The 14,070-nt window shown below is 38.8% G+C and overlaps 1 protein-coding gene across 8 annotated transcripts in view; it reads right to left on the reverse strand.

Moving 5' to 3' along the window:
• HIVEP1 (HIVEP zinc finger 1) overlaps window positions 1-14,070 on the reverse strand; it is a 141,599-nt gene that overhangs the window by 82,736 nt on the left and 44,793 nt on the right. The window contains exon 1 of one of the 8 annotated variants that reach the window (XM_072729145.1): window positions 9,002-9,176. The exons of the other annotated variants lie outside the window; for them this stretch is intronic. The gene's annotated coding sequence lies outside the window, so the exon portion shown is untranslated. Of the gene's footprint in view, window positions 1-9,001; window positions 9,177-14,070 lie in introns of those variants that run through there. 8 annotated transcript variants of the gene reach the window in all.

Below are 14,070 nucleotides of genomic sequence, written 5' to 3' on the forward strand. Positions count from 1 at the left end.
TTCTATTAACTACTGGCAGAGTGTGAGCTCAAGTAAATGCTAGGGAAAATGAAAAAAGCTTCTGGGAGGGAAGAACGTGAAGAAAGTAGGAATGAGTACACGGCATGTGGGGTACAATGAGTAGGTGTGGTGTGGCAGAAAGTAAACATGCAGGGTGAGAAGAGAATGTGGTGAAAGGCTTAACATATCAGGAAAGTAATCAGAGAGTCTCAAATGACACAGAAGGTTCAGGTTTGCTGAGTAGGTGACGGATAGAGCCACACCACACATCATAGAGGCAAATGACCTACTTTCCCCCACATCTATCCACACATCTATTCACACCTGGCAATGTACATATATGACAGAGCAAGCGCTCCACTAGCATTTAGGAATCTACCGATCAATTACCAAATGAACAAATGAATAAAGAACCAAAATGGTTTATTAGGGATGGGAAGTCCATTTGTAGACATGATAATGAGTTTGGAACATGAGTCCCAAGAGCTTATTCCAGGAGAGAGACTTGAAAGGAAGCTAAATAGAATTCTATTGACTGGTCAAGGCTGGACACACAGATTTGGAATTAAGAATCTAGACCTCATGTTTATTTTAAAGGATTCCAGTTTGTGTAGCATGCTTAGTCACTAGAGAAAACTGAAAGTACTTTGCTCTCATACTACTTCAAGTACATATTCTGTAAATAACATTATGAGTGAGAAAATTAACATATCAGCAATAAACTGACAAAGACATTGACCGAATGAATGGTTGGGAATAAATGGCAACCCAAAATCCCGCAGGAGGCTTGGGTGCAGCCAAATTTTATCAGTAGTCAGCTCACTAGTAGGTGCTTTCCTACTAGTATGGCTTTTGCTTTCAATTTTAGTTTATAACTCCAGGGATTTAGGCAATGACTTTTTAAAGAATGAGAATCCTAATTTTTTAAAAAACATCAGAGGTTCAGACCAGCATAGATTGTATAATTCAGTTTTTAAAAAATGATGTTGTCATGTCTGCATAAACGTTTCTGAAAAGTAACAAAGAAATTAGTGTGAGTGCCTCTTAGAATGAGGATAAAGAACAGGGACAGGAGAAGGGAGAAAAGACAATTTTTTATTGTACATTGCTTCTGTACTAGTTGATCTTTAAAAAAAAAAAAACTAAGTGTATGCGTTATTCAGACTGAAGATGTATTACTTACTCATTTACATATATATGCATGCATAAAGATAGATGTATGTACATGTGAGTAGCCAAATCAAAAAATTTGAATGCCTCAATTCTCTAAGAGTATATAAGTACTTACTACATACTTAAAAAATTCATATATTATGTGTATTACATCTGTTCACCTATTAAATATACACATATGCTCTCAGATTTTGTTTCTGTATTCTCGCTTAAATGATTATTCCGTGTTTTCAAAGTCAGGGATGCCAGTTTCCTCCTTCCAAACTGAGGATACATTAACATGTACTGAATGGCAGTAATACCGCTGTAATTATTGCAACACACTGTTCTTTATACTTCCCTTTAACTTATTCAACTCAACATGTTAGTCAAAATATTCAGAGGTCAGATAATGTCTGTTTTTCACCTCAAAATAGTCCAATTTGCATCCTTGCCAAAGGGTAATTCCCTCACCAGCAAGAATCAGAAGGTAAAAGGATATGAAAAATTATAAGTAGGTGGTAGAGGGGAGAGAAATAAGGTGAAAACAGACAAAGTCTACCAATTTTAGTCATCAACTACAGATATCATGTTTAAGGGGGGGAATCAGAGTCAAATAAACTAAAATACCCTCACAATATTTTGTCATTTATGAAGATCAAGCTGGGGGCCACTGATACGTACTCCTACAATGCCTAACACCCCACACTGTCCCTACGACAGCAGTCAGCTCATTTTACTGTGAGTAATGGCTTGCTTCAAGAATTACTTCCTAAAAAAAAAAAAAAAAAAGAATTACTTCCTTACTCAACCAGTAGCCCATGAGGTCAGAGACCAGACAGGTGCTTATCAGCCCTGAGTCCGAAGCACAGTGTTGCATAAATGGCGGGTCAACTGTCCAATTATCTGGACACTGGTATTGAACAAATGCCACAAATCCTAACCATTCTGTACTGTATAAATCTACACACAAGCGGGGAAGAATCTGATAACCACAAGAAAAGTAACCTTATGAAATTTCCAATTTTTGGATTAGCTACATCTTTTAAACAATCCTTATTAACTTTTCTGTGCTATAAAGTGAATAAATGCTCTAGTCTGGTCAAGTAGCTTTCCACTCAAGAAGTCGCATGACAAAAGCTCCCAAACTTTTCAGAGTTTCACAGAGAGAGAGATGAAAATATACACAATTATTTCCAGTTACTAATATCGTATGCCATAATTTTTAATGTGAAATGTATTAGCTTCTGAGTGATTTAGGTCATTACAAGTACAAAGTGGTAAAGAAGTACAGAAATGTATGGTGGTTGTTTGTGGGATCCACAGAATGAATGGCCAACCATGAACTTAAGAGTTAGCTTTTTATAAGTGGCCAACACACTAAGGGAGATATTCCCTAAACTGATTTTGAAATGAGTAACGCTTACAAAATTCCTCAAACGAATGCACTGGTTACATTATAAATTATATTTTAGGAAAACAAACTCAAATGATTGTTTGAGGCTATGAGCCTGAATGGTCAAGTAACTGTTCATACAATTTTGCATATTTGTGTATGCAGACGTGTATAATGGATGATGTGTACGTTTGTATCATGTATGTTGTTATGCACGTTACCTTATTTGAAATATACTCACACACCATTACATGTATACATGCCTATGTTCCCTGTTAGTCTTCACTGTTACTGAGTAATAACATCTCATATAAGATAATGATAGCACTGGTCCTTCATACATGGAAGTGGTTCTGAATCAGTATTTATGAGAAATTTTACAAGGTATAAAATTGCCAATCCAAACTTTATAATGCAATCACTCTCACACACACATACTCACACAACTCACAGGCTTTAATCAATCATCACAATTTAAACAATGAACAAATGTCATTTTTTCACAAAGGAAGTACTTGGCTAACTCCCACACACTTGCAAGGACTCTGGCCAAAAATAACAGTAATTAGACTTATAACTTCAGATGTATGGAGCTAATCTAGTCAAGCCAAAAATAGCTTTTTAGTCATTTATCAACTATTGTCATTTGCTTTAGAGGCTCCTGCATTATACAGACCCAGTTTGGCAAATCATGGTGAAAACACACTAAAATATAACTAAACGTAAGAAAATTTATAGTGCTTTTGTTATAATATTGTAGCACCTGAGAGATCACCATGATGTAATTACTGTGGATAGCTAGTAAGATTAATTCGTTTTTAAACTCCCTAAACCATATCTTAAATAAACTAGCAAAACAGAATTAACATATAACATGTTTCTTAAAGCTAATGGAGACATCCTAAGTTATCTATTCCAACACATCATTAAGAATCTCTGCTCTTGAAAACCCTTCTCTTGAGGGGGCAGCTTGGTGGCTCAGTGGTTGACCCTTCAGCTCAGGTCGTGATCCGAGGTCCCAGGATCGAGTCTCCCATTGGGCTCCCTGCATGGAGCCTGCTTTTCCCTCTGCCTATATCTCTGCCTTTGTCTCTGTGTCTCTCGGGAATAAATAAATAAAATCTTAAAACAAAAACAAAAGCAAAAACAAAAACCCTCCTCTTGAATGGGCAACACTGCCTTTTAGGGATGCCTACACTACACAGTTTGCCCTTCTCCCATCACTGCTTCAAATTCATAGGTATTCCTTGGGAGAAGTGCCTCCCAATGCTTCCCTTACACCTGCCTGGAAGTGCTCATCCTATTTCAGACCCTACTGAGGAGAAAGCTATCAAAATAGCGAAAATATGTTTGCTAGGTGCCCAACACTGTTCTAAGGACTTTATGAAAACTAACCCATTCGACTCTCACAGAAAACCTACCCGGGAGGAAGGAACTGCCCTTGTGACCTCCACTTTATAGAAGAGTGAACTGAGGCCCACAGAAGCCGGCTTCATAGGGCTGATGAGGAGACGTGCCAGATGGGAACCCCGGCACACTGCCTCCAGAATGTGCCCTCCCTACCCCTCTACCTCCACACGACCATACAGCTTCTCTACAACTAGATGGCTGTGGCTCTTCCCTGTGTATCCGTGCACAGCAAAATGGCATGCTGTCTGCTCTGGCAGTGCCTCCTCATCCTCTCTCATGTTTGCACTGTGAGACGCATGCTCTTGCAGCCCCTCCCTGGGCCCCTACTCTACGTGCACCAGCACTAACTACCCTAGCTCCTCCAGCATCAAGTTCGTGTGTGTCAGCTCGCTTCTTTCATCCTTGTATCACTCAAGTCATCAACTCCATGGCAAGGGTCTCCCACAGTCACTCTGTCCCCCACACCTCACCAATGTTGCATGACCAAGCTTCACTCAACTCTCAGAATCTTCCAATAAATCCAGCAAAGACAGCTTCTTCCCTTCCTATACATCCCAAGAACTTTATTTGCTCTGTACTCCCATCTGTAATGAAGTGTCTCTTCAGTGGTATTCAACTGTATCCCATTTGCCCATTTATTACTGGTGGTCTCATTTATTCCTTAAGTTCTCTATTACGTGGAAGCCTCTTTTCCATCTCTGCAATTTTGAAGCTACCTGCAGAGAAGAAAACCAATCCCTACAGCACACACACAACTCTAGAATCACGGCGTGTGTTCCAATGTAGCTGAACTCGTATCTGTCAGAGCGAATGAAGAGAGATGAAGACCCACAGGGAAGAGGACTCAGGATGGAAAATGGAGTTGAAAAAGTCCTTCTCCAGGGGAAAATAAAGCAACCAATAGCTGATCAGGAGTGGGGCCTGTGGAGGAGGTGGGGGGCAAACCAAGAAATCAAGACTCCACGAAGCTGTCAGCAAAGGTGGCTTCTCCCCTCTCCTTTTGTCTTCCCCCTTTGGCCAGGCCAATGAACTGCAAGGCCTCAGTTCTGATGCAAAAAGGAATTTTTACTCTATTACGGTGGAAATCACTGACAGACACACTTAGCTACACACAAGTCCAACATCACAGTTTAGCTGTGTGGGGAGGCCAGGGGGCTAGTTTTTAGCATCACTGCTGAGGTAACTGGCATCATGATGCTGTAATACTAGCAACAGTGTAATTGCAACTCTGAGTGGTTTCCCCTACGATTATTAACAAAAGATCATTAGGTCATGCTCGTGTGATCTTACTGACTAAAAGAGCCTCAGAAAACAGCCTTTTGAGGTGATCTGCTGCGTGAAGAGAGAAGTTCCATTGGGTTTCCCTGGATGCTGTGCCGCAGACAGGGTCTGGGATGTTGTGTCCTTAGCATTTGTTAAATGTATGGCGTACGCTGTGCCCACTACAGAGACGCGCTGCTCTAAGGAATCTGCAAATTTCAAAACTGTGACTCAAAAGCAAGATATTCATGTGGTGTCCAAAAAGGTAATCACTTCACATGTGGATGCACTGGAGGAGAAAGCTCAGGAGCCAAGGAAAGAAACCAGGGTGGGGGACGGGCAGGGGCAGGGACCCAAGCAGCAGCAGTAGCGCGCACCGAGGCACACCACTGGCCAAAACGGGGAGGTCTCCCGTCTCTCAAGATCACATCTGACCCTTCATGTTTTAAATATGCACTCACTTGGCAGTCACAGACATAAGACTCATGGTTTCCAATATTCACAAAGGTCTGGGACATTCAGTCACTTCTAACTTTGCTAAGAAACACACGTGAATCCCACACGCAGCCAAGCTGACACACAGAAGGTTCGCTCAGCTGGCAAGTTAGTCTTGCAGACTCCCCAGCATCCACCTCTCATACCCTCTTTGTTCTTTACTCTTTGCTGTCAGCACTGTAATACTCTAGCAAACCCCAAGTCTTCTGACTCTCCCTCCAGAAAGCTCTCCCAACTGTCCACCCCCAATGGCTGGTCCAGGCCCTCACTTTTTTTTCTTTTAAGATTTTATTTATTTATTCATGAGGGAGAGAGAGAGAAGGGGCGGGGGGAGACACAGACAGAGGGAGAAGCAGGCTCCACAGAGGGAGCCTGATGTGGGACTCGATCCCAGGACCCCAGGGTCATGCCCTGAGCCAAAGGCAGATGCTCAACTACTGGGCCACCCAGGCATCCCCAGGCCCTCACTTCTCACTGACATCCCTGCCACAGCCTCTGAGTTGGCTTCCATGTCTTTTCATGCCCTTCTTGGCCAACCCACACTCCACGTGCAGCCACACCCACCACAACTGCCAGTGTGCTCCCTCACATTATTCTTGTTTAGAGTGTCTTGGTCTATTCCATCAAAGTCCTCAACACACTCTATAATCATATTATGTTTATTTACTTGATTGATCCCTATATATCTCTAATAGTGATCTCTAGCCAGGAATGATTTTGTCCCCCAGAAGGCATCAGACAATGTCTGGAGACCTTTTTGGTAGTCACAATTGAAGGGGAGGGTCTGTGGCTGGCATCTAGAGGATGGAGGCCAGAGATACTGCTAAACGCCCTACCGACACACAGGACAGCTCCCTCAACAAAGAATGATCTAGCCCCAAACATCCTTACTGTCAAGGTCAAGAAACCCTGTTGTGTAAACTTGGACGTGTATTTGAAAGGATCTCTGCAAAACGGTTCAGTATTATTTTAATCATATCTTTTACTCCTCTATTCCATTCCTTCTAAACAGAACAATACAATATAATTTTGATCACTATCTTATATTTTAGCATTATGAATAAGAGTGCATGTTAGCCAGTAACTACTGCCATGGGGGTTGGGGGGAGCAGCCTTCCCATTAGCACTAAGATTAAAGTATTCACATATATTCCATCATTAAGAACCCACCAAAAAATTGAGGCATGAGCAGCCCTAACTTCTGCTATGTCACTCGGCTAAGACATGGAAGGCTGGACATCCCAGGACACCTGAACACAAAACTTTCTTGCTACCTCCGGTTATAGTTTTCACATGAAAGAAACAATAAAGTGTGATGGTTGTAGACTTTCATGGGTTCAAATCCTGCCCTCCTTCTTATCTCTCTGATATTGGACAAGTGACTCGATCCTACAAGTCTCTGTTTCCTAATCTATAAAATGGGTAAGAAAACAGCACCCACCCCACAAAGTTGCATAAGACTGAGAAAAGGCAACAAGGGGAAATGTTTAAAAGAATACTCAGCTTACAGTTGATACTCATTAAAAATTACTTATTATTGAGGCGCCTGGGTGGCTCAGTCCGTTGAGCATCTGACTCTTGGTTTTGGCTCATGTCATGATCTCAGGGTCATAAGATCGAGCCCCGTAGTGGGTGCTGTGCTCAGCAAGGAGTCTGCTGAGATTCTTTCTCTCCCTTTTCCTCTGCCCCTCCCTCCCCATTATTTTATCTCTATCTAAAATAATAAATGCATCTTTGAAAAAAATTACTTATAATTACCTAACAAATATGCAAATATTTTACACTTCATAGCCCTTTGACTTGCATGAGTGATCAAGAAAACTAGTTCTGGTTTCCTTGTTGAATCAGTGTACCTTGGAATTAATTTGACAACTAAGAAAAGCAATGAAAATGTCAAATCCATCAATATCTGTACCTAATAACTCATGAACTTTTGTCTATAAATATTATATTTAAAAAGTTAGGAAATTCAATCTTATTATACAATATTTCCAATACAAAGAGAAATTATTAGTAAGCCAAATAATGTTATCATTTAAGGAATAGTTTTTTTATACATATAATTTCCAATAAATATTTTTGGAACAATGTTTGAAGTACCCTAGCTTGAAGTTAACACTTTCTAAGTAAATTCTGTAATAAATCTGTATATTACATTACAATTCTTTTCAGAAGCACTGTGTACCACTCTATATGACACTGTGTATAAATTTTAATAATGCTATCTTATAAAAAAAAAAACCACTTGGTTTGGCATTTCTTTCACAGACTAAACAAGCAATTAGTTGTCATTCTTAAAATAAGTTGTACTATGCATTAGGCAGCCAACACCAGTTACAACCTTACAACGTATTCTTCACCTAAGCCATTTCTGACTCAACTACTATAAAAACAGTATTAATATTCAGTTCTCATTCAGATTTCATTAGAAAACTGAAAAGTCAAGTTTTTTTTTTAAACTTGGTAAATTTAAGACATGATACGATTTCCTCAAGAGAAACATAAATTCACCCAAAAATATTTTAAACAGTAGTTCCAGTTAAAATTACCAACCGCATTTTATCTTTTAAACAAAGGCATTATCCACAATTTTACCCACGAGGAAACAAAAGACTACTATATCACCAGATTCAATTTACCAGCTACGTGAAAACAAAAAAAGTCCTAAAATGATCACGCTACAAACTCATTAACACAAGGCTCTATTTGATCTGAAACTACACCCCCCACACACACACCCTGCAAAATACAGTGATGACAAGATTCATCTGTTAAGATCAAGCACATTCAGCTACACAGACACACAACTGGTTTTCTTCTACCTGTTAATGGAGAAGAATCCTTACAACTTTTATTGTTTTCCTTTCTCCTGTGTTACCCAGCTACCCTGCTCTCTCTCTCCTCGTCTGTAAATTAAGGACTCCAGGTTAGTAACACATTCATCTCTGGTTGCGATTTGATCTACCATATTAGATGAGCTTTTTCTGAGTGTATCATTCCCATCGGAATTTATTCAACGTACTGTTTATGTCATTTATCTCTATGCCAACAGGCCAACCAAAGTTAAGTTTCTCATTAGAACAAGGGTGTCCGTCGGGTTAAATATGCTTAAACTCTTCTAAGCCAATCTCGCGTGTAAGAAATCGTAGGAAGCGTGGCCATACATACAACATTACAATCCTTTCAGTTCACATAGAGAATCCACAGGCCCGTCCACCAACATGCCTGTCACCCCCAGGGGTCTGTGCACAGTCACGTTACCAGCCATGACAGGTCACCAGCCCCCACCTGCGCTCCCTGCCCCTCCACGTCACGTTCACGTTCGGGAGCAGCTCTGAGAAGCAGCCGCTGTCTCGGGCTGGTCCTGGGAGTCCTCCCCCACTACCTCTCCATGGCAACCGCAGCCACAGAGAAGCCGGCCACCTCTTACGCAAATGAAAAGAGGCCACAAATGTCAGCAGTCACAACATCCTCCTTTTCCCTCCCTACTTAATTTCCTTCTTAAAGTAACAGCGGTGCATTCCTCGTTATTTTGCATTTTAGAGCACCTTCCACCACCGTTCAGATGGATGGGAAAGAACTTAGGAAAATCAGAGTTAAAAATCCATCTGTGTGACCACTTACATAACAGGACTGAGGCCCCGGAGAGGATTCTGATTTGCTGGGTTTTCATTTACCAAGCCAGCATCCCAGCACGTCCCCTTTGTATCTGGGCATCCCAGTATTTGAGACGAGAATCCTTTAAGATATTAACCATCCTATTTTTGGCTTCCTCAGAGAAAGACAAGAGAGAGGGAGAGAGAGAGAGAGACAGACAGACAGACACTGGTCCATTAGGATTACTCAGTACTCGATATGCATTGTTTCTTTTGTAAGTTCATATTTTTATAGAAAAGTCAAGGCTCTCTTTCTTACTTTCTGAACCAAACGGTCATTATCTAAATCACTGGCAATACTGACACTGGCAAATGTTCCCTGATCCAAGAGCCTTACGTTACAGCAGCATTTGGCTTTAAAAATGATCTTCTTTCTGGAATCCACATTTACAGCCTTATGGATTTTATAAAAAGGGGGGAGGAATACATTTAACCCCCCCCAAAGACTCTGAGGCATTTTTTTTTAAAAACAGACATAATAGTTATCAGAATAATTCTGATTATCTAGATTCCTTCCTGCCCACGAGGAGACAACTCAACGTGCTGGCTTCAGGGATTTCTCAAGTCTAAACCTAATATCCTGCTCATCCTACAATTACCTGAATAGTGATAATTAATTCTTATTAAAGACTCTTTTTTCTTAGTAAGGATTCTGAAGAAATATCAGCCTCCCCCTTCCCAGCCTACAAAGAATAAGGGTTATATTCACCATTCTAATTTATTTAGAAAAAAAAAGTTGTAATTTTAAATATGCAAGAAAGGAGCATCTTAACCAACCCTGAGCATACAAGAAAACAACATTAACTAAAATGTCCTACAGCACTCAGGTCAGGAGATATGTGATTGGTAGTAAAACGGTACAATGAGCTATTTCATAAGAATATAATGCAATCACTAGTTTTTTGAGTCTTAGATAACAGAAAATAGGAGAACTGAGACCACCTCTGAAAGCTCCTTTAATGTGTGACACTGGAGGGTGTACAGATTAATATCAAGATCCTTTTGTAGATAACAGATTCCTGTGCAAAACTAACAGAATGAGGGCGAGGAGGAGTACTGAAGTTTGTTTTTCAACTATCGAGACTACGAATTCCCAATGACTTCAAATCTGAGGACCAATTTTTAACCAAAAATTCTGTAGTCTTCCCTGTATTAGGAGCTATGCCTTTACTATTTGTAGATGTCAGAAGCAGATCAATGATAAAAATATATAAAAGAAATACTTCTATGTGGATCTGTAATTCATTAGTGACAATTGCATCCACATTCATTGATCTACTTAAAATATAGTAGCATCAGAGCGCCTGGGCGGTGCAATCAGTTAAAGGTCCAACTTTTTCTTGATTTCTACTTCAGGTCCTGATCTCAGGGTCATGAGATCAAGGCCCGGCATCAGGCTCATGCCCAGTGTGGAGTCTGCTGAAGACTCTCTCTCCCTCTCCCTCTGCCCCTTCACCCTACTCTCTTTAAAATAAATGAAAAGAATCTTAAAAAAAAAAAAACTATATATATATATATATATATATACACACACACACACACACACATATATGTAGTTAATAGGTATATAATAGTATAGACATATAATTTATATGTCAGCACCAAAATATATTAAATGAATAAAAGATCATCACCAAATAGGATTTATCTCAGGAATATAATGACAGGCTTGACATCAGAAAAATCCATTACTAAATTCACTACATATTAAGGAAAAATGTGAACTATAGAAGCCAATTTCTAATGATAAAATTTTCATGCCCATTCCTACAAAAATACTCAAAAAGTTATGATTAGAAGATGATTTCTAAAACTATGTAAAGAATATTCACCAGAAGCTAACTGTAACCATCATATTCAACTGTGGACTAAAGGAAACATTCCCATTAAAGTCAGAATTTTAGCAATGATACTATTTAATATTCACTAGAGGTTCTGGACAATTTGATAAAATAAGAAGAAAAAAATTTAAGAGGTATGAAAATTATAAACGTAGAAACAGAATCACTTATTTGCGGCTGATATACTCTAACTAGAAAAATCCAAGAAAATCAAATGAATTGGTAAGAGTAAGAAAGAATTCAGTCAAGTGGCCATACACAAAGTCAACTTATAAAAATCAACAGTTTTAAAGTACTTTCAAATTTATCACAAATAAAACGAACAATAGTACACAGAGAGAAGAGAAAGAGAGGAGAGAGAGAGAGATGGCAAATGCGACAAGATGCAAACAGCTGTGAATTTAAGTGTAGGACATTGGGTATTTACATTAACCTTCTTACTTTCAAGAGTACCACACTCTCTTCAGTCTAAGGCTCCATGCAACATAAGTAAATTTGAGATACTTCCTTCCTCTTCAAATCTTCTCACCCTGCACAGTTACCCTACTAGCACTTTGTAGATCCCACTTTACCTCCAAATAAATCCTAGGGCATTTAACTCGATTTTCAGCTCTATATTCTTCACTTTTGTTTCTTTATTAACTCATCACCTTGTATCTCAGATTTTGTTTCCGACTTTGGCATCAGATCAAGGCTGAATCTAACCTGGACCCCAGATCAACTGCCTACAGCCTTTCTCATCCAATGTGACTTCTGCTAACTAAACTGGTGAGCAATCAAATATATACGAACCAAATATTAACTCACCCTTTCCATAAAGATTCCACAAGGCACAATTCCCCTAAATGATGTACAATATCCTCTCATGTCTCACTGTACTAATTTCATAAACACCACTGGCCTCATAGGACCCTGGTCTTAGGCACATGTTTACATCATTTTGCTTATTTTGTGCTTAACTTGCTTTGTGAGCAGGCCAATGCTTTTTAATCATGGTGATGAAATCTCATGCTTCGAAACCACAGTGCTGGCTAAAAGAATTCAACTTATACCTTGAAATTTGCTAGCTCAGATAAAAAATTCCAGCTCAGAAGTCAAATACTCAACCAAAAGGATTAATATTTCTTTTCCTCCAGACTGGGTATTTGGTGAGAACAAAACACTATATAAATAAAGGGTCTGAATTGTATCCTCTGGTTTGTGACAGCTCCTCAGATAAAACATAGAGGCTTTCTATTTTAAATAGAAGGCACAAAAGAGAGTAAAATTAATGAGAATGCTCTTAACTGAAGAATTAATTGTCTTTTCCTACAAGTTTAGATTCCTCAAGTATATGTTCTAGTGCTACACTTGTAACTTTTGGTTTATAACAGTTATTACAAGTATAATTCTATAATCATTTAATTACTTCACATAGGTAATTATTTAATATAGTTATTAGATAATTATTTAATATAATACTTTTCAACCAAGCAGTAAGCTCTGTAAGAACAGGAACTCTGTCCATCTTGGCTTGCACTGTAATCTGAATACCTAGCACATATTTGCTCAACTTATATTTCATGGAAGTGTGAACAAAAGTAGATCAAACTGAAGCTAACAAAGATAATTTTCTAAAAGAGGGATTTAAAATGCAAAGAAATATTTCTTAAAATTATTGCAGCATAAACACAAAAGTAACTCAATCTCGAATTATATTCTCAAATGCTCAGGCTTTTTTTTTTTTTTAATTTGAGAGACAGCAGGAGAGAGCATGTGCAAGTGGGGGGATTGGTGGCGTGGGGGGAAGAGAGAGAGAGAGATAATATATCCCAAGCAGACTCCCCAAGGAGCAAGGAGCTCAATTCAGGGCTTCATCTCAGGACCACGAGGCAAAATCAAGAGTCAGACAATTAACCAACTGAGCCACCCAAGCTCCCAAATGCTCAGGCTTTTTAATGAACAAGAAGCAAGCCATTTTTGATCAAGTAATAGGTTACACCATCAAATCAGGCATGTTAGTTATAAAAGTGGAAAAAAGGGTTCCATGATAACCATTAAATAAAATGGAAACAAATTAATCATCCCTCAGCAAGAGAATGTTAAGTATAACAAATTAATATGAAGCAAAATATCATGGAGTCATTTGAAACCAATATCTATAAGGAATTTTAATGACATTGCAAAACACTAGTGGCCAATACTATCAAAGGGGGGGCGCACCACAAAATACACACTATATTATCCCAACTGTGTTAAAAAATTCATACAAATTTATGTTCAAATTGTTAGTTGTTATTACTGGATGGTACAATTAATTACGAGTGACTATAATTTTTGAGTATGCAGATCTTTGAAATTTTCTCCAAAAAACATACTAACAAATGATTTTTTAAATTTTTTTTTTATTTTTTATTTTTTTTTTTAGTAAATACATCTAAGGATGGGGAGATAAGACAGGCTGTATTCTATTCCTGATAGTTTAATTTCTTCCACAGCATAACCGTTGGTATTCATCCAATTATTTACACACTCATCGGTCAAATAAGTTAACTAAATATTAGACCCCAAATATAATACTCCAAGTCCCTCAAATTGCCATCACAATTGCTGGATTAAAGTAACTGAGTATAGAATAGATGCTTTCTATCCATTGCTGAGAACCATGAGCCATGAGAGCTAGTGGCGCTCAAGTACAGTGGGCTCTACTCCAAACACAGAAAAGAAAGACAACCAACTTTTTCCGATACTAACAAATTGTAGGTCCTATCTCCACATGGGGAATGATGAAAATGTACTCTCCCCTTGTTATCCTACTTGTGAGATTCTTCACTGAAACAAAGCAACAAAAACTCTTAAATATGGAACAATCACTATGCAC

Source organism: Vulpes vulpes, chromosome 12 (genome assembly GCF_048418805.1).
Source record: "Vulpes vulpes isolate BD-2025 chromosome 12, VulVul3, whole genome shotgun sequence".
Taxonomy (NCBI): domain Eukaryota; kingdom Metazoa; phylum Chordata; class Mammalia; order Carnivora; family Canidae; genus Vulpes; species Vulpes vulpes.